Source organism: Ciconia boyciana, chromosome 21 (assembly GCF_034638445.1).
Source record: "Ciconia boyciana chromosome 21, ASM3463844v1, whole genome shotgun sequence".
NCBI classification, from domain to species: Eukaryota; Metazoa; Chordata; class Aves; order Ciconiiformes; family Ciconiidae; genus Ciconia; species Ciconia boyciana.
In genome coordinates this window covers 8,488,034-8,508,893 of record NC_132954.1, presented here as the reverse complement: position 1 = coordinate 8,508,893, position 20,860 = coordinate 8,488,034, and the positions used below count along the sequence as shown (strand labels likewise).

The window sequence follows — 20,860 nt, the reverse complement described above, 5'->3', positions numbered from 1 at the left end:
CTTGGATTATAATAGGACTTACTGTATGTGAATACATTGTCTGTATTTTTTGTTGCCATTTATTTAGCTAAGACATTTTTATAACATAAACACAAAATTCTATAGAAGTACATTCACAGCTAGTCTTAATAAATTGGTCCAAGCTAAGCCAGACCAAATCTGTAAAAGGTTTTTGTAGTTTGTTACAGAGAAAACAGGTTAAGGGCTGATGAACCCTCCAGCAGACTAGTTTGTTGCTTTCTCTCTTTTACTGATGATGAGGATATGGTGGTCGGTCATGTTCTTCGGATTACTGAGGCTGCAGTCAGTGAGTGCTACTGGGTATTTAATTGTTACAAAATGAGGCTTGCTAATTAGGTTTGTGAGCAACTGATTTGTCTTTGGTAGCAGGGAGTATGACCACATTTGCTAGCCTTATGGACTTGATGGAGGACAAAAGACTGTTCTGACTGCCCTCTTCCTTTTTGTCCTTTATTTGTGTGTTAATGTTAGAAGATTCTAATTTCCTTTCCTGCTTTTTTACCTTAGATAATGTCACTTTTTTCAGCAATCAGCTAGGTAATTCAGAACTAATTACCCTGATTTACCGCTCAGACACCTGGTGAGGCAAGTGAAGAAAAGCAGTCTGGGACCATTCAGAAGGAAAAGGACCAATTAAAATAAATCTGTGTTTAAACAGGAAGTTAGAAAAATGCTGGAGGCTACAGCTGAGGCATTTGAAGAGTGGAGTGTTTGCAAGATTCAGACTAAGGATTCTGAATTGTGACTTTTCTCGAAACTGTTCTTTTCACGGCAAAATAGACAATATTCCAAATGCAGCAACAGAGCTCAGCTTCAGGAGATAAACTTTTTTTTTACCTAGACCTAGAACTCATGCAGCCATTTTAATAGGGTTTTCATATTTATTTCTTGCAACTACAAATGTTTGAAGTTACACACTTTGCTTTCATAGTGGAATCATCTGGAGGTGAATTAACTCTTCCTCTGAAGTCTGTTGCAATCCTAAGGTAGGACTTCCGTTGATTTAAAAAGTGGCAAATGTGTAAGTTAGGCGGCTGTTGATTCTTTAATGTTCCGTTTTCTTTCCTACCTTGAGAGGAGAAGCTATTCCAGTCTGTTCACATCTCACTTCTGACTTTGATTTTCACAATAGAGTTTTTATTGTTGATGTTGTGTCCATCCCCATCCCCCTCTCTCCTCCCCCTGCAACATCTTCCAGGCTGCTAGCTGCTTATTCTTTATCTGAAATCTGTAAGAGAAAAGCAAAGAGGAAATATTTGCATTTATAAACCTATATAATTGAGTTTTGAGGGACTGATAATTTTGATTACCATTGAAAGCAAGGAAAAAAAATCTCACTTCCCCATAAGCACGTTCGCTCTTCAAAAATTCTGTGAGCCTTCATGTGTCACACTTCCAATCCCCAGTGTCTCAAGGCTAGGTTTTGTCACACGTCACATACCTGTTAGCTGGAACTCACTGGGATAAAAACATGCTCCCAGGCTGATAGTACTTATTGTTCAGAGCCATCCTCTGAGCTGTTGCAGTCACTCGACAGGTTTTCAAAACTTGTTTGAAGATCAACCAGGTGCTAGGCCAGTCAGTTTTTGACCTGGAAGGTGACCTGATTTGCAGTCTTCCCTCCCCTCTGTGCGTGCCCCCCCCCCCCTTTTTTTTTAATATGACCTTGATGGTATTTGATGCAAATACTGATGTTAAAGGCTTTTGGAAAATGACACTGTGAAGAGCAGGGGGTTATATTACAATTTTGAACTACAGAGTGATGAACAGAAATGTTACCTTTGTGCGGGATGATCTAAATGTTAAACAGACAATTATCTTAAGACAGTGTCTTCATCTGAGCTTGTAATTTCAGCTGATGGTACACGATTTTTTAAATACTATTCAAAGACTTATAAGAGATTAATAAATAAAAAAAACCCAACAAAAACCAAACAACAGAAGAACCCCTAAAATAGTCCTGCTTAAAATGAAAGAATTTATTTAAAAAAAAATAATAACAGGAAACATCTATCTTTCTCTTGTCATCCAAGTACAAGGTACACCCTTTATCAGACTGTCTGCTGAAGGCATGACTCTGTAGTAACCTTCCATTAGCTGATAGATCAAAACCCTACCTTTTATGGTTCCTGAGAGAGTTTAACTTCTTCCCATTAAAAATGAATAGTAAGATTTAAAGCTTTCATCATAATGGGGTTAGGAGGAGGTGTTCTGCTTTTTATAGCTATACCAATGATCGAAAAGCCAGTTTAAACCATTGCAAAACTAGGGAAGAGGTCATCATTAGAAGACCAGTGTAAAGAATCTTTTAAAGAATACCTTTGGATTTAATTCAAATTTGGATTATTTCTTGCTGGTGTTGGTAAGTGGGCTATCCGCACTTCATGTCAGATATGAAACAAAGGGAAGGTGTGAAATGTCTCGGGCTCATCCAGAAATCTAGGGGATGAGGTACTTCAGTGTGAACAGTCTTCTGTAAACTTTTTCCTAAATCAGTATACAGTAGAATTAAATGTTCCTCCACACCCCATGCACCCCCCCCAATTCCTGAGTGACAGCTCAAGACCTTTACTCCATATTGTGGGAATGGCAAGAGATATGAGAGAATTTTGTATGCATTTGTCCCCATGCAATGAAAAATATGCCAGGTACCCGTAATAGGCTTAAGAGATGGCCTGCACTGGTCACAGTGTACTTGCTACTTTAAGAACAGTGTGCTGGTTTTGGCTGGGATAGAGTTAATTTTCTTTACAGTAGCTAGTGTGGGGCTGTGTTTTGCATTTGTGCTGAAAACAGTGTTGATAATACAGAGATGTTGTAGTTGTTGCTAAGTAATGTTTGCACTAGTCAAGGATTTTTCAGCTTCCCATGCTCTGCCAGGTGCAGAAGAAGTTGGGAGGGGACACAGCCAAGATAGTTGATCCAAACTGGCCAAAAGGCCATTCCATACCATATGATGTCATGGTCCGTATATAAAGCTGGGGAAGAAGAAGCAAGGGGGGGGGGGCATTCGGAGTGATGGCGTTTGTCTTCCCAAGTAACCATTACGCGTGATGGAGCCCTGCTTTCCTGGAGATGGCTGAACACCTGCCTGCCCATGGCAAGGAGTGAATGAATTCCTTGCTTTGCTTTGCTTGCGCGCGTGGCTTTTGCTTTACCTATTAAACTGTCTTCATCTCAACCCGCGAGTTTTCTCGCTTTTACTCTTCTGATTCTCTCCCCCATCCCACTGTGGGGGGAGTGAGCGAGCGGCTGCGTGGTGCTTAGTTGCTGGCTGGGGTTAAACCACCACAAACAGTTAGATCTCTGGTAGGGTAGAAAATGAGACCAACAAAAAGGAACTCGGTCGAGAGAGAGAGAGACAAACATTGCTGATTAATTATTTGTTTTACCCCACAATCTTCCCTCTGCCCGATCTGAATCAAAACTCTAGAAAGATTTTTCTCTGTACTTTCTTCAAATGATAATTTGGTTCTTCTGCACATTTTTCTTCATCTATAACATCTGTTCCAAAACAGCTACACTAACAGAACTGCATTAAGCTTTCCCACTGCATTCCATTTCCCACTGGAATTGATCTGAGTAAACAGTATGAATTACCCAGAATCCTTTCCCACTGGGCTCTAATCCCCAAATTTATCCAATTCTCTGATGTGCCAAGAAATAGCTACTTATAAAGATGCTCCACTTGGAACTCCCACTTCTATGACTTATTTTGAAGGTTTACAGCTTATCAGTTATGAACTGCTATGGGCATTATGGCCATAGATGCTGTTTTATGATACTGTAGTAAGGAAGCTCACTGCTAGTTTAGCTGCCTTTTTGTACTGTGTTTTGTTCTGCACCAGAGCCAGTCAGTACGGGAGAAGGAAATGATGAGTACAGTTATGTAGTTAAGAAGCTAGACAGAACTGACATCTTTATCCCTAATCATGGATCAGTGCTTTTGATTTTTTAGACTTCTGTGCCATATAGTGAAAAACATTTTGCTTTTATAAAAATATGTACTTTCTGTGTAAGTTATCATCCTAAAAAGAGAAAATTGTCACTTTTGGGGTTCAGGGTTATCGATTAAGTGAGTTATGTTGGAATACCAAGTAAAAATAAACTCCCTGGTGGGTAACGGTAATGTAGATTGTTTTCACTTAGATTCACATCTATTTGGCCGGGTTTTTTTCTGGCTTACAGTGAGTGAATTGGTCATTCAGTGTTCCCTAGTGATCTAAAGATAGTTTATTTTTCTTCCCCTCTAGATGGCTGTCTTGTTCTCTTGTAAAGAATCTGTTACACAAAGAGAGTCTAGTTTAGGGAGAAAGGGAGAAAGTTTATTTAAATAGTCACAGTTTTTACATGTTTGCATATTTGCAATGTACTTAAGCGTTCATGAGCAAAAATGTTGATATGTGACTATATCATTGAAAACCTGCTGTGAACAACTGTGAGCTGATACTACTGGGCAGGAGGGGAATAAGTGCTAACTTGTTTCAGAGAATTTAAAATATTTCCTAATACATTTTTCATTATATGTTGTGGTTTCAGCTGAGACAGAGTTAATTTTTATTATAGTGGCTGGTATGGGGCTATGTTTTGGATTTGTGCTGAAAACAGTGTTGATAATACAGAGATGTTGTACTTGTTGCTGCACTAGTCAAGGGCTTTTCAGCTTCCCACGCTCTGCCAGGTGCACGAGAAGTTGGGAGGGGACACAGCCAGGATAGCTGATCCAAACTGACCAAAGGGCTATTCCATACCATATGATGTCATGCTCAGTATATAAAGCTGGGGAAGAAGAAGGAAGGGGGGGACATTCGGAGTGAGCGAGCGGCTGTGTGGTGCTTAGTTGCTGGCTGGGACTAAACCACGACATTATATCAAAACACTGCTAATTTATCATGGGAAGAAAAATTCTCTTATGGTTCTAATAGGCACAGCTGTAGTAGTATTTTTCCATCTACTTAATTCTATAGGAATTTAGTTTAATTAATTTATCTTAAAATCTTATTTAAGTCTTTTGACTATAGCCACAAATGCACGGGGAGTATAGTAAAGATACTGAGGGAATGTTCTTGCAGTATTTGTAATGCGTTAGAGCACAGGACATAAAATAAGGTTTTTTGAGTGGGTTTTTTTTTCTCTTCTTTCTTCCCCCCCCCCCAAAAAAAAAAAAAAAAAGATTTCTAGCTTCATCTTGCAAATTTGTATTTAGGTGAACTAAGTTTTCAGAAGAAACTTGCGTAGAGGACTGTCTTTAAATGGACTATTGTGAATTGGTTTTTAAAATGAATAAGTGTTTCGTGCACTTTTCATGAAGGAAAGCCAGCAATGCAAAAATCTGTTTATTTTGTAAGCATTGTTTCAAAACCAAAACAAAAAAAACCAACCCACCAGAGGAAACCCCTGAAAACCCCCAAATGAAACACTGATCATATGTCCGTTTTGGCTAGTTTAATAATTTCTAAAACGTAAGAAGTGCTTTACTGATATTAATGAATGCTCATGAGTCTTTGCATGGGAAGTCAGCATTTGGTTTATATGAGTTTATAGGAGGACAATATGTATAGTTGAGCGCCATGCCACACTCATTGCTCAAACCTTTGATTTATTGGATAATTGTAAATTTATGTAATTTGGTAGAATTGTGATTTGTGTGGTTTTTTGCATATGCGTTTTGAAGTATGCACTGTGGCCCTCTTGCAATTACACGTGTAGCTTCTGACCGAGATTCTAAATAGTGACTCCTGAATCTAACTTTGTGGTACATGTAGGATGACCGAGCTTATGCATTCTTATTCCAATGCATTTTTTGAACACCCAAGTCATTACTTACAAGTCAGACATTTAACTATGTTTTGGGCTTTGTAACTTCTTGTAAATCATACAATAGGTGCCAAACAATAGCTTAATAAAACCAAATCTTCAGGAATCGCCCATCAGTGGTGTGGAGTGAAAACTTCCTGAGGTTTTCAGTTCTGCATTGGTAGTAAAACTAAAATTTTTGTTTCTTGAAGTCCTTAATTTATTTTGTTAGATACAGCTGCTTAACACAGGAAGGAGTGAGTCCAATGTTTGCTATTCAGTTGGCATTTATCTTTATTTGTAAATAAATCAACTGAGAACATGACCTTGGTATTTGCTGTGTTTAAGTACAGAGAGGCGGAAGGATGTATTCTACAGTTTTCTGAATTGTGATGAAGGCATTTAATTTTTACAGTGTTTCCTTTGTTTCTAAATGTCTTTACATATATATTTTTTCCTGCTTCTGAACTACTGAAAATGGAGTTTTCTCAATCAGTAGCACACTGAACAAGCAGTGCCCTCCTTTTGACTGCAGCACTGATCTTAGGCTGTTTACAAACAACTGTCTAGTTAATTGCTTTTAAAGACAATTGTTAAGGGATGATAACTTCTATGATTTAGCATTGATTAAAATAATTGCTTTCTGGAAAGGGCTTTCTCGTCTAATAAGTTAATGCTTCTGAAAGGGAGATGTTAAGATTATTAAGCATCCTCCTACTGTCATGAAGAAAGATGCCAGTTTCCGTAAGTGACAATTAGCACAGTCTGATAGTAACTTTGGTTAGGAGGTGACTAGCTTAATCTGCCACTCCTGCGTACAACAGGTCATAATGTGATGGATAAGCAGTTATGGTTACTCCATGATTAAGGATGAATCATGTTTGAAAATCATGATGTAGAGCATTCGGTGATCTTATCAGTCATTCATAATAACTCCTATGTCATGCAGACTTTTTATGAAAAAGAGCAGAGTAATTGGTATCCATCGCATGCACTTGTGTTAAGATCACAATTTCCATGACAGTACTGCGCTTTAATAGAGTCAGTCAACTTAACTTAGCCTATAATGGCTCACAGCACATCAGTCTTAAAGAATACATGAATCTATTAGTGAATAAGTTAACTGTACTTTTACATGGAATTGTACCACAGAAGTCTCTTAGGGACAAAAAGTTAAATATAGAGGAAATACAGTGTAATTAGGTCACACAGCTTCTCAAGTAGTAGGATGAGGATAAGTGGTCAGTTCACTTAAAACATCAAAAGCTAAATAAGAGTCTTTTGAGGTTAAGAAAAACACATCATGAGGTTTACATTTGACTTAATAAAGTTATTTGTTTTTATAGAATTTTCAAGGCTACCTAATTTAAATATATCTCCAACCAAGCAGATGGCTTGGTTGCATTCTTAAAAAGCTTCAAAACCTGCATTTGTTTTGAGTTTCAGAAATGCACGGTCACCTGAACTATTTGTTATTAAAAAAAAAAAAATCAGAAAACTCAAGGAGCAGGAGAAAGATTAAGGTTTATTCATTGTGCAGTTATGTTTGTATGAGAATGATGCGTCACCAGCAGTAGTGACAGTGAAAGCAGTTGTGTTTGAAGAGAGAGGAGGATCCCTGAAATCCGTCAAAAGTAAATGAATGGAAGAGTTGTTGGGGGAGTTTTCATCTTTGGAAAACCTGTTTTCAAGACAACAGAAAGGTGATTTTTCACTTCAATGTCTACAGCAGATCCCTTCAGTCAAAAGTTGGATAATCTTTTTTTATTTTGTGTTGCATTCTTTTTATTTTTTCTGATAGTGCCTTTTTCAAATGATATTTGTTCAAAATGTCAAAATGCCAAATAAGAGCACATCCTTTTCTCAAACTTAATTGAAAATACCATAAAGACAGTGTGAATTTAAATGAAGCTCTGAATTTCATGGTCCGGCTATGCACCTTGCAGGCCAACATGCTCTCACAGATGTGGGATGGAAGACTTACCAAGCTGATCATAATCTTTTTCAGCTATCGTTTTTCCCATATTTCTTCCTTTTGATGCTATATAGATAACGTGAGAAAAGTCATACTGAAAATATCAATGTCGTAACACTGTCAGTGTAGGATAGACACACTCGGCATTGATTGACTTTTTCAGCCTCACTGTTTCAAGGCTTTTTCCCCACACGCATTTGATTTTGCTTTCTTACGTTTTCTATCTGTGAAGCTTACTCCCTTTAGCCCACTGTCATGTGCTGCTAGTGTGAAAGTATGCTTGATATCAAAGTGAAGAAAAAAGAGAAATGTCATGGGTACAGGTATATTTACAGTTTAATGGCTTCTGTGACTGCAGCTTACATAGATACACCTGAGCTATCTTTAAACTAGTTCACTTGGACGCTGCTAACATTGTGACAGCAGAGTGGAATTGCAGTACATGTTAGAGAAGTGGAGAAAATATTCACGTATTTGGAACATGCTAAGATCCGTCCAAAGTATGCAGTTAAAAGTCAGCTTAAGTGAGCTTGATCGATTTGAAGGTAGTGATGTCCCAAGGAGAGACGCATGATTGAAACACCTGAGGTTTCCAATCATGTAAAATTAGGGGAGATGTGAGGTTGTGCTGTCATATTCAGTGTTCCTGTAGTGCTGCTGTTCTCTGATTACACAAAAATATTGCTCACTTAAGCTTTTTTAATTTTTAACACTCTCCTCTCTCATGTTTTATTCTTTCCAATAACAGTGCTGATAGGGTCTGTGTACAAGAAAATATGCAAATTCTAATGTGCGCCCTCTTTTTTTTTTTTTCCTGCTTAGCTGACAAGTCAAAGAAAAGACTTACAGTATTTGCCATCATTGTAAGGGAGTTGAGTGGGTTTTGCCTTATTCTTGTCCAATTGCCAGGACACAAAAGAATGCAAACACAAAAAAGAGAGGAGAATTATCAAAGACAGACACCGTATGTGAATGTTCCACATGTATAGCTCTGAAAAATTTTGTTTTCAGAAAATTTTGTTAAAAAGTAAAAGCTGGAGGTGAACTTGGAGAGCTTCACTGGCTTTTTTTCAGATTAGTGGTGTACTTTGCATGGATGTTTGACTTTGCAGTGGATCGGAACATATGTGCCTTATGGGTCTTTGCAATCAGTCAGTCAGTTTGGTTTTCAGGTTTTTCGAATCCTGTACAGAAGCTACTGCGTGTAACTCTTGATAAAATAGGAAATCATTACTGCAATTTTATTGACATTCCCATCTTTTACTCTCACTGGATTTCTCTTTTAGTATCTGATACTGTAATAATAAGGTGTGTATATGTAAGTACATCGCTCTGCAGAGGATTATTTGTAGCGCCTCTCTCCATTTAGTATTAAATGTATGGTAGAGTATCCGTAAGGCAACTTCAACGTTCCTGGCATGATAGAGTAGTCATGCTATCCATTTTCTGTCTGCTGTGGAATCACTTCTACGTTTCCCTGTATCTTTTGGGGATTCAGTCGAGCAGAACTGTATGTGCACATTCTAAGTCTTTCATTTTTTACCATCATGCTTCCTTTCTAGGAAAGTAATGATAAAGTTTGCTAGCACTCAAGTAGATCTAGGCCTTACATAAAGAATATTGAAATAACAAAAGGTTTCTAGCTACACAGAGAATGAACAAGAAGGAGTAGTAGCAACACCACGTGACACTGCATGTAATCTAGGTATGTCCCAAAACAGTGGGGCATTTTATTGGAGTGGCGTAATAGCATGAAAAAGTTTAAGTCCTGTGGCAAGTTTGTCCAGTGTGTTTGTTGAATTGGATGTTGCCAGACAGTTAGTAAATGGCAATTAGTAGTACCCTGTGTGTGTGGAAGATGTAACTGATGTAACTACATTTTGGCTTAAGTAACATTCATCAAATGCTAAAGGAATTGGCCGTCCCAAAGGTGCATAAGAATATAGGTAGGGGGATAAAAAAATCTTTTTTTATCCTAGCTGCTAGGGTGGAGCTAAATAAGTGAGTCACCTTTTTTGTTTGTTTGTTTTATTTTTAATTCTGCATAACACCATTAATGAAAGAGAAATGTGTAAAATACTTTACCTTTGTGACCCCTGTTGGTTGGAAGGAGGATGTCTATATCTCTCTATTAGGATGTGATAGAAGACTGTATCTTATCTTATTCTTCTGCATAGTACTCTGCCTTAAGTTTTATGACTACCTCACACCAGAAGGTTATTAAACATGAGCATACGGCTTCTGTCCTGGTGGTAGCACTAAGTACTCTCACTGAAATGCACCAAGCATTTGGAGGAAGGAAAAGGAATACAAAAGAACAAATAAAAAAAAAAAGAAGAAAAAAAGCTGTAAAATGATAATGAGGGAGCATGCAGTCCCTCTCAGCAAGCAGCTCAGCAGAGCAGAAGTGTGGCCTCAGTCACGGCACTGTGACTCATTATTAGAATCCTTTGCCTAAAGGCTTGGAGCAGTGATGCAGGAGAACTTCACGCTGAGAAGCTGATAGCTCGTTGGAGTGACTGTGAGACTAATCAGGCAGCCGCGGCTGCTGAAGGCTTGCGCTTGTTTCCTGACAGACATATTCAGAATCAAACATTAAGACTCTCAGGTTTCGTGCATTTCTGTGAGGGCACAAAGCATCCCAGCTTATTCGGTATGAAATGTTGTTGTTGTTGTTACAATAATAAAAATTATTATCATTACCAGCCTCAGTTCTCTGGGGAATAAGAAAATGGCCTTCTGGAACTGCTGCAATTCTGACATTTTGTTTTGTAAAATAATTCTGTGACTTGGACAGGGCAGGATGTTAATTTTCAACATTATTCTCATATTTTCTTGTTAGCCTAGGAAAGGCATTACTAGAATGAATATTCTTCTGGTGCTGCTCTCCATCATTATAGTGACAGCATGGGAATTACAATATTAGCCTAATTCTGAAAATTTTCTACCTTGTGCTCATTTTCTGTTCCTGATTGGTTCAGCGTCTTTGTGTAATGCGACTGCCACATAACTCCTCTTTTGTAATGATAAAGGTATTAATCCTTGGTCACCTCATAACATTGCAGATTCTTTATCGTAATATCTAAAAGTCTGTTGAAGTTTGCATAGCATGCAAGTTTGTGTGTTTGTTCTTAACAGTGTTGTGGGTTCTTAGCTATGTATAGCTGTATGCTTAGCTATGTATAGTTCTTAGCTATGTATAACTGTTCATAAAGAGAGCAAAATTTGATGTTAAATGGAAGCGTGAGAGGCCTACAGGGAAGGGAAGACCAAAGCCTGAGAAAGCCAAAAAAGCTAGGTTACACAGCAGGCTGTTATTTCAGCATTGTAGTTCCCATCTCTTACGTCTTATGGCACAACATAATATGCTGTCCTTTTTCCAGTGATGATGCTGGCAACAGTTACCTCACATTTCTTTATTTTGTCACAGGAAGTCCAGTCTTAAGCATCTAATTTTTGTTGTACCATATAGAGAAAATACCCAGTGCCCAAAATTGGGATCTGCAACAGCCTGCTTACCAAATTGCTTTAACCAGCAAATAGCAAATGCCAAAGAAAACGATGGGCTTAAGACTCTGCTTTGTTAAGGATTCAGATGCCTGACTTCATTAAACAACCAAGGCAGGTTAGTCTCTTTTCTTCATACAGAATACAGCAAGGAGAAGGTTCACTTATATCCAGTATTGATAGACAGGAATTCAAGTGCCTTAGGAATTTGCCCAGTGGAAACTTGGATACACAGGGAATTCGGGTACCCTTCAGAGCTGACTAGCCACTGAGTAGAGCATTTGGGAGTTAGGCTTATAGGTCCCACTTGTAAATTTATTGCTGAATCGTTCTTTTGAGTTTTATAGTTCCTTTTTTTGAAGATGGAAGAGGAGAACGTGTGGTTCTTTATGCCTATGTACATGACCAAAGCAGTAAAACTTATTCGTGCTCACAATGATGTTAGGAACAACAGTTATGGGTTCTTGGGATTTTTAATTGTCTTGCTTGGAAACATGAACTATTGAGATTCAGAAAATTGTTTTCTAAACCAAGTGGTCACGACGCATGCTTTTGTCATCTCATTTCCTTCTTTGATTATATTTGAAATGTATTGAATCCAGGAACGGTTTGAAGCAAAGCACTGTAGGTTGAGATGTGATTAAACCAGAGACAGTATAACGGGGGGAGCATCTGAGACTTTAGTTTGCCTCATCTAGCTGAAATGAATTTGAAATGTAGGATAAACTTACACCCTCATACGTTCCTGTGACAACGTACTTGACATAAACAGCAGTTATACAGAACTATGAATTTGACCTCCTTGTGGCTGGGTTTAAATAGAGTTTAAAATCTGAGCAAGATGAAGACCTAGATTTGGATGCATCTTTATGACTTTGCGTCATTGCATTATAACTCTGTGGAAGCGAATGGACTGCGTATGTCGATTCAGATGCATACAAGTCTGAACCTTAAGTATTTAAAATAGTATTGAGTAATAATTTTAATGGTTTGGAGGTTGGAAAATATTATTTCTGTCTGTGTGTACTTTGTTTTGTTTGAAAATTTCATCATGCTTTGGAATGGTAACTTTCCAGGGCATTATACTTGGCTAGAAAGTATTTGTGTGTCTGGGCTTATTGACTGATAAATAGTAAATTGCAAGCTGTATGGCCAGAATACTTGCCAACGATTTGCAGATTGCAATACACATACTGAAGAAATTTATGGAAAACTTTAGATTCAGGGATTTCGACTTTAAATACATTAAGTAATTGTCTCTGCTTCAGATGTAGTGAAGCTGCTGGTTGGTACGGTGCGAATGGCATGTTGGCAGCACCAGGTAAAAGCAGTTATTGGAGCGTTTTGTTCATCACTGAATACTTGCAAATAGCGCCCTAAATAAAATTAAATAAGGAACATAAATACAGTTTAAAACCTAGGCTTAATGCAAATATAAAGAAACTGTGTAATTCTGTATAACTTGCGAATACAATAAGTATCAAGTGTGGTCTTTTCTAGGTAAATGATGTGGGGCTGCTGGCAGACCTTGCATTGCAGTGACAATCATCTGGCCTAATTTTTGTATCATGATAATATTTTGGTTACTTGATAGGGTCTAGTCACCACTGACCACAGCAAATAACGTAAGTGACAAATTTTGCTCTTTCTTATCTGCGCGTTATTCCCAGACACATCTTGATTGATTTTTTTGTTTGTTTGTTTTGGTTTTAATTCTCTAATTGCTAAGTGAACAGTATAGGCAACATAATTATTATCTGTGCTGCAGTTTTCCTTTTCAATGTTGTTTGTTTCCTGAAGGATTACACTGCATGCTTGTCTCTGTTACTGGCTTCTTACAGCAGAAGATATGGTAAATGCGCTATTTTCTGCCATCTCTTCACTGTATTCCCTCACTGAGTTTTCTACTCAGTCTTTCTAAAGAATTCCTTGTTTCATCTCTTAAAAAGAAACTTTACAAAAGACGGTTTAAATGTCTTTACAGTGCATCTCTTAAGCCTCTAAATGGCCAAGGCATTAGTTAGGGCTTTTTGACTTTCCTTCTGTTCTGTTTATTGCTTTGGGCAAATAATTTGAGTGAAAATACGAATGCTTTAGTGAAGTGCAATACACTGAAAGAACATTATCTCTTAATTTTAAATATATTCTGAATACAGGTAGAATGTGAGACTTGTTTAACATAATATTCCAGTTTAGTTATTGTATAACAGAATAAGAAATCCCAGAGGAATTTTGTTAGCAAGGTAAAATAGAATCACATACACTCCTCATTATTGCAAAAGTTTCCTTAATCACATTGTTTAAACTTTTCAATACACTGTAATGCTTATTAGTGGTTTTTCATTTTCAACTGTCGGATAATTCCTTTTGCTAACTCTGGATAAATAGTAGTCTCAATACTTTTGGTTTTAGTTATGGATGATTTATATATGACCAGACAGCTGATATAATAAAGAAGTATTGTGTTTTCCACTGTGTTGAACTTAGAGGTTCAAATGTGTTAATGCAATTGATTTGATTGTAATGTTTTATAAAAGTTTCTTCAGCTAAAATACTGTTAGTGATTCTTGTTGTCAAAGGTTATGAAAGGAAATTAAAGGTACTTTGAGCTGTAATGACAGCAGATGGTCAGGGTTGAAACCAGAGGAAACAGAAGTAGTCTCATGGTCTCTTTTTGTTCCTGTTTTCCAATGAAAACCATACATTAACAAAAGTCCTTATAATTCAGAGGCACTGAAATGTATCTTCTTTTAAATGGGCATGTGTGAGGAAATAAATGAAAATTTTCCAAGATTTGGAATATCAGTTTGCTATGCAATTTCCAATGATGGTTGCCCTTTTTGGCTATGTTTTCCTTCTATTTCTTTTGTTTATCAATTTGAAATTTGATTTGTGTTTGAGTCGGAATTATTCGAAGAGAGAAGTGGGTAAGGATCTGGAATAGACCTATCAAAATTGTCATGAGCTTTTAAAAACAAATACCTAATTAATTCTCATTTTTTGTTGTTTGCTGGTTGGGATTTTTTTGTTGGTGAGAGGGAGGTACTGAACGTGGTGCTGGTTGGGATTTGTATCCTTTGGTATGGAAAAGTCACCTAGTATTCAAAGAGGAAGACAATGAATGAAGAATCTACTGTTTAAACTTATGAGTGCATTCATAAGAATTTTCAAGTCTAGCATGAGTCTTTAAGATTTGAACTTTATCGGATACTTTTTTTTTTTTTTAATTGAAACAAAGGAAATAAAGGAAGTGGTGTAGCTAGCTATTGAGGTGTTGTAGTCAGGCTAAGTGGTATTGAATAAAGGAGTTAATAGAATTTAAGATGAGAACAAAATCCTACCAATACTGAACTACTTACATTTTAAAAACTTGAAATTTAATAACTTTTTAGGAAACTTAAAGATGGAGAACAATGGAAATGGGACGGGCTAATACTGTATTTCAACCATTAATGCCTTCTTGAACCCATTAGCTTTTCTAAAAATGCACCGTACTCAGCTAAATAGGGTTGTCTGGAGCAGAAAGTGTTCGAAAATATCAAGAGACTGTGGACAATCGCTGTTTAAACTGGATCACCTCTACTATTTAAAAGTGATGATGCGGGGTGTTTGGGTTTTTTCACCCTATGTCTAATCTGTACATGTTTAGCTCTGTTTTCTTTCTTTTCAGACCAGTCTTCAAAAGCCTGCAGAATATTTGTCATTTTCTTTCCATGATGATCTTTATGATGATGAAGTTAGTTCTCAGAGACTTTTCATAAACAAAAAATACTGAGTTCTGCAAGTCTATTGTAATGGTGAGGTTCTTTCTGTAAGTCTTTATTATTCCTTTTAAATGGGAACACCAGAAGAACTTGTGTTACACTTGCTTTGATTAATTGATGCAAACAGCAATAATGGAATAATTTCCCCTTGTCTTTTCTACTCTTACATGCACCCAGTTATTGCTTTCATCCATTTTTCCACAACACCGGAGTGGAAGCTTAAATTGGAGTGCTTCCCTAAGTCCTTCCCGGAAGTGTTCTTCTCCCAAGATCTTGTCCTCTAATCTGTACCTGTGGCTTGAATCCCTTTTCAATATCCACGTTTTTGCATTTTGTTGTATTAGAATATGGTAGAATACAATATATTAGAATATAGCAGTAGTAGTTTGTTAAAAATCCACACCACTTTTTATGCCTGAACAAATCTCCTAATTGTTAACGACTTTGCCAATACTAAAAACGATGGAGAGAGAGGACTTAAGTCTGCAGAGCAGTATTTTTGTTTCAATAGGTCTGTGTATAAAACTTTTCCCAAAGCAGAGATGCTTGAAGAAAAATTGTGACGTTTTCTGGTTTTATAAAAAGTGTCTGGAACCTCTTGGATTTATAGAATTTTAATTAGTGAAGGCATTATGATTTCTTTTATATCATACACTGTGTATAATAAACGTTCTTTATTAACTTTGGGATACTGCATTGGGTTTGGCTAAGTAGAATTTCTAGAGGGATATCAAGTTTATACTTGAAAATATAAAGAGAGAGAATACGCTTTTCCTGCAGCAATATGTTTTAGTTATTGATCCTTTTCCTTTAGCGAGCGTGGCCAATGTTGTTGCGTGGAGTTTTAATAAAAGTACCCGTAATCCAAGACAGAAAATGCAGGCAAACATAAGATCAATCAGAAATCACCGATGATAATTTTTAGTCATTTTTCTGGCCAATGGAAAAGGAAGGGGTGATCCTTCTTGTCTGATCTGCCCCCCTTAACCTTACTAACTGTTGTAAATTATTGCCATTAAAAGAAGTCGCCTCTTTTCAGAGTAAGTCTTTTGAGATAAGATAATTAACATTTTAGTAAATTACAAGGGGCAGCTTATCATGTGAAAATTTGAGTTAGTTGGCTTATATTTAGATTTTTTTTCCTTTCCCTTGTTTAAAACTTAGGAGACTGGTGTTTCCATGCTTCTCTAGCTTCAAAATGTTTACAGAAAATAAGTGACCGCTGCATTTGAACGCAGAGAGTGTCCTTCGTGCCAGCTTCTCCCTGTAAAGTTCTGTGGCTAAAATAGAATTCTGCTGGAACACTGAGTCACGAGGGCTGACCCAGCAGAGCGCTGTGTATGTGACACATAATGAAAGGTTGAACTGTCTGTCTCTGAGGTGGCGTAGCAGATCAAATCACAGAGGATCAGGCGGAGATACGTTGCCTTGCTCTGAGTGACAGAAGTTAATAATTAGTGACAATGATTGACAGATACACTCCATCTGCCGCTCTGACGCCTAGGAGCAGTTATTCCACAACTGTCTGCAGGCAAAATGAACTCCTCTGGGAGAGAAAGATGGTCTGTGATTGACAGCTGCCTCCGAGAGAGACAGGCCACTGACAGTAAAGTCACTGTCAGCAAAAGTGTTGGAGTTTCCCCCTGTTCCCTGGAAGTTTCACTAGCTGTATACATTTATTCTCTTTCATTTATCATGTCAGGTGGTGTTTTAAATATATTACTAGCCAGCCGTTTTCTTAACTGCAGGTTTTTTTTCTAGTGGTAGTGTAGAGATCCATATACAGTGAGATGACTTCACCTATCTTTGGCTAAATGAAATACTGCACACCAGTGTACTGACATAGCTATATCTAATTAATCTGTCTTTCCGTCTGTTGGGAAAGAAGAAATCTTGCATTACTTTCTCTGTATATTGATAGTTTGAATGTTTATGTGACAAAATGTTACATTTTTAATATTTCCAAATGCAGAAAAAATATTTGGAAAGACTTTGTAATTTAACTTAAGTCATGTGGTATTACCCCTTCAGATTTGCAATAGAAATATAGGTGGTTTTTGACAGAGATTGTAATCTATAGCTCCTAGATTTTAATAACATGCGCAGCAAACTGATAACTGATTTGTAACATAAAATTGTACTTAAACAATAAAGTCAAACTAAATTTATTCTCAATTCTGTAAGGTAGAAACATGTAAGAAAATGTATTGTAGCATGCTTAACATATGTATTTCATCACTTTACCTAATTATAGATTATTTGTTCTATGAAAATAAGTGCAAACAGCATTAAACTTTTGTGGGTCTAATTTCTTAGCATAATACTAGCAGCCTTCAATATTTGGGAAGATTTAAGAGTATAATACTTCTTTTTAGTGTTTTTTTGTTTTGTTTTCTTTTGAGTTACATTAGTATATCCAGAATATGTTTAGCCAAACCCTATATAAAATTGCAATTGTGGAACATTAGGTACCAAGCCGTTTCCATTTAGCAGGAAGTAGGTTGTACCCTACCACATGTATAAAAATAAATTCTGCGATCCATTCATAATTGCCTACTTTCTTCCTTCTGGCATATGAAACCACAGAAAAGAATAGAGTTGCTGCTCCAACAAATTCCCACAGATGGTCCACTATTTCTTCATGGTTTGTGTTTCTTTTATTTTGAGGATGTTATTTTTGCACTGGTTTGTGAAGCTCTAAGGTGAGGTCTTCTTTTGTTAATCAAATATTATATACTAAGTAGAGGAGATCTACATCAAATTTTGTTCTCGTTTCCCTTCTCATTTTGAATCCCTCTCCACAATTTTCTGTAGCTATACATTTTGGATTGCCTGGCTAGATAAAAAGCTGTCAAATGTAGAACAAACAAAATACTGGAAGAGGCTTCCTTTTTGCTTCTTTTCGTAATAACCCTTATTATGTAGTGATAGATACAATGCTTAAATTTTGAGTTTGCTTTTTAAAAAAAAATTAATAAATTTGTGTGTTGTGTTTAAGCGATCAGCTAATCCTTATGCACAGGTTGTGTGTTGTGATAGCTGAAGAAATCTAAATGGATTCAGTCATAATAGAAAGCTTGTCTGTAGAGAAGCCTGGTTAGCCTTCATCTTTCTGTTACTGTTCTCTTGCTATATTGTGGCGCTAAAATCTCTGCTGCTGCTCCTGTCAGGCCAGGAAGGAAGTACATGGTATGCTAAAAATACGTACTAGGTTCAGTGGAGCAGTTCCATATAGAAGAGACCCCACACAGCAAAGTTCGAGGTAAAGGGTTCCAAGATCACTGTGCTCCCCATTGGTGGATATTAGATTGCTCTAGATATAAGCATCTTCAAATTGTATTTTAGAATAGTTTCTAACAAAATACATGTGGAGATATTAATGTGTTTGAATATGGATACAATATTGTCAAATGTCAGTTATAACAAGGAAAGGTGTTTCGTTTACACCTGATTTTATTGGTTGCAGTTTCCCTCAAAAGTCTGTTCTTATCACTGGTTTCTCCAGTTCTGATTCCTCTTCACAAAATGAACTGTAGTCTTGACTGACCTTTTTACTGTGTGGTTCTTCAAAGCTAAAGCTTAGGAAATTTGTGTTTGACATGCACGCTGTCACTTGAAAAGTAAGATGAGGCTTTTGAGGGTTCAAATGTTAGTCAGTCAAGTTGCAGCTTAGCTTGACAGGGTTTTGAAGTGTATTTTTCAAAGAAGCCAAGTTAAAATTACTTTTGAATTGTTCTATGTGTGTAAATTAAAGGGTTTGATAGAATTGAACTTTCTGACATTTCTGCATAGTTATGGAAGTGATCTATTATACAATGACACTTATTTGGTCTATGTTTATAACATCACAAAGCTACTTTTCTAGTTAAAATACAAGTGAATTAAAGGTCAAGCTAAGTAACTTGCCTAACTTCTATACTTTTTCTTTTTTTTTTTTCTAAAATCTTCTGGTTTACCTCTTAGCTAATTTTGGATTTATTTTCAAGAATTTTGTTCATCTTTTTCTCTTACAAACTTTAATGATTATGTGAGATTTATCACCATCTTTGAAAAACGTATCATGTAGGTTTTTCATTTTCTAACCTGTTGCAATAGGGAAGCAATATTTACAAATGGAAAGTTAGCTATCATTTGGAGTAAAATTGTCCAAAATTTTCATCTTAGAGCTTGCTGGGAATATATGGAATTATAGGACACGTAAGTGCTTACTCTTGCACTATCTCTGTAGCCCAAAGGGCGTTTGCTGCTTTGCTGTTTTTCTGCTTCAACCTAAATCTAAACCTGTTGGGTATGTCTGATACAGTCAAATGCTTTCATTTTTAGAGGAATGCAGTAGTATGAAGTCTTCAGGATGTTAAGCAGGCACATCTTCAACAGGTAAATAGTTTACAAGTTGTGTTTGTTTATAATTGACTTGATAATTTCTTCCTTCCTTAGTCTAGATGTTTGGCCTAAATTTTGAATTTAAGATTAAATGATCTGTTTCATTTTATTGCCTAGGACTAAACATTGTCATCGTTGGACTTTCTTTTCTTAGCAGGCGTTTGCATCTGAAATACATATGGGCGTGATGATACTGCATTATAAGGGAAGATGCCAGCTGATATTTAGCAACAAGAAACAAAACATAAAGTATTGCAAAATTATCAAATAAGGTGTCTATATAAACTAAAATGTCTTAATTTCAGACTTCCCAAATAACAACAATCTCTTGGTGTCAAACATTTGTTCTACATCAGCTTCAAGTAAGGAAAAATAGAAGACAATCCTAAATTGTTACATTTTTGTTAGTAGCACCAGAACACAGGAAGAGGCTGAATTTTGAACTCTGAAGTGTAGCAATAGTCTGGAAAAGGTATCTGCTTATATGAGGATATAAACTTTCCTCAGTTTGTTTGAAACTGCAGCTTGGTGTTCAGATTTGGAGGCCTGCAAACCTTGGAAAATTTTGATTATGAGAAAGGGTATCATTGCCTTCCTGTCTTGTTGCAGGAGCTTTTAGTATTCTCTGGCTTTCTGCAAATGAAAGACAGAAGAGATTCTATGGTTAATCATAGGGATATAGTTAGAAGGTAGACTGAGCTGGAGAATGGCAAAAACTTTTTAACCCACAGCTGTACATGACTATGACTATGGATAGCATGATATGTTAAGTAAATAGATGAAATCCTGTCACTTAAGACATTTAAAACAAGCCTGCATGAAGAATTCAAGAATTTGACAGTGACACAATTGTCAATAGGCAAAACAAAGAGATTTATAGTATCTTCTAGATCTAATGCAAGGTATCTTGTACAGTGAGTAGGTTATAATTTGTAATTACTAGATTAAATTTTATTAATTACAGCAATCACAAATCTATAGAATCTTTATGTATTTTGCATGTTGGTTCTACCTTGCCTTTAAGGAAAGAGAATACATTGCCATCAGCACTATTCTATCCATTCCTTTCAAAATCCCAGGAGATGTTTTGCTCTGTGGAGTGACAGTGTTTCCTGAACTCCTAGAGAACACAGCAACTCCTCTACTTTTCCTGAGAGATTAAGTGTTTGTTTTCTTCCAAGTATAGACTTTGTCAGCCTGAAAAATGGTGAAGAATAGTATCAACCCCTCTCAAGAACACATAGAGTAGAGCTGTGAACTCCTGATACAGGGCTGTAAAAGAGGAAGTCTGTTCTCTAGTAAGAGCCATCCTTTGTTTATGTAATCTTTTTTTGAGTTACCATCAGGTGGTAATTCTACAATTTGTGTTGTTAAAAAATATTTTTTTCCTTTTAATGGTAGCAATTTCAGATAA

The 20,860-nt window shown here is 36.7% G+C and overlaps 1 long non-coding RNA gene across 1 annotated transcript in view; it reads left to right on the top strand.

The window, feature by feature from the left end:
• The first annotated feature begins 19,384 nt into the window (after positions 1-19,384).
• Positions 19,385-20,860, top strand: part of LOC140662242 (uncharacterized) — a 106,391-nt gene continuing 104,915 nt past the window's right edge. Inside the window, exon 1 of the long non-coding RNA XR_012046022.1 lies at positions 19,385-19,440. This is a non-coding gene — a long non-coding RNA (uncharacterized lncRNA). The remainder of the gene's footprint in view (positions 19,441-20,860) is intronic.